Consider the following 1,291-nt stretch of genomic DNA (forward strand, 5'->3'; position numbering starts at 1 on the left):
TTCTTATAACTTGAAAAATAAATTTAAAAATGAAATTCTTAAATAATTAGATACAAGGACTAAAGACAATTTTTTAATCACATATTAAATGAAATTATTTAAAAATAAGAAACCACTACTCAGGATACATGTCTACTATTAAGCAATAGAAGGGAAAAACAAAGTGTTCATATGTACAAAATAATGATCCAAACTCTAATTTATTTCTAGCTTGTCTCTTTATAAAATGGATATGGTATAGTTAGAAGCGATTGCAACAGGATTGCATTGCAGTTGATATTTTAAAGTTGAGGAACCTTTAATATAACTCCATCTTATCTGCATATTAGAGACTTTAGTCTTATCAAAATGCAGTCATTAGAAGGGATTCTAAGTATAGGAAACATGGTGTCATGGACAACATAAAATGAGCTGCTGGACTCTAGGAATCAGGCTTGGAGAAGAATGGGTCTAACTTATCTGCCTTCCTTTGTCGCCATAATGGGACTATGATTTGGTTGGATACCTACTTCCCAGAAGCCTAAACTTCTAGTAGGAATACATTTCCTAGGGTCCATGACATTAATTTGCTTTAAGATTCTTCAGGAGTACCTATCAGGAAGTAATACATTTCTTTTAGACTAGATATTTTTGACTCTCTGATAAGTCATCACTCCTATCTAAGAATTCAGTCATTGCTTCAGAAAATATTTATTGATTGCCTACTATGTTCTGGAGATTTTGCTAGATCTGGGCCTATATTAGATGGCAAAAGACAGCTTCACTCCCAAGTTACAATCTAGCAGGAAATATAAGCCAATAACATAAGGTTTAATTGGTGCTGTGACAAGAGAAATACAAGATTTGCAGGAGTACCTAGGAGGGACATCTAACTCAAAGAAGGCCTAGGATAATAAGCAAGGTCAAGTAGGAATCAGTGAAGTGAAGAGATGATAGGAGCCCTCTTTGACCTGAGAGTAAACTCTGCAGAAAGGGGTCTCCTGAGACTTGTAGCCTATAGTGATGCTTTCTTGGTCACCTTCAAGGTTATTTCATATCTTCTAAAGAGTGAGTGCCCAGAAAACTTTATACACTGTGTCTCTAAATAATGCCAATGACATAATTAATATACAATTCTGACCATATACAAATTAATAAAAACAGTGTTGATCATAGAGAAAAGTTGATGTAATGCATCATTGACAATTACTAATAAATAATTTTATGTGTATACCATCTCTTAAACCAAGCTTATAATGCTTCTTCTTCTTCTTTTTTTTTTTTTTTTTTTTGAGACAGGGTCTTGCTCTGT

This window comes from Propithecus coquereli, unplaced genomic scaffold (assembly GCF_000956105.1).
Source record: "Propithecus coquereli isolate 6110/MARCELLA unplaced genomic scaffold, Pcoq_1.0 Scaffold427, whole genome shotgun sequence".
In the NCBI taxonomy this organism is placed as follows: Eukaryota; Metazoa; Chordata; class Mammalia; order Primates; family Indriidae; genus Propithecus; species Propithecus coquereli.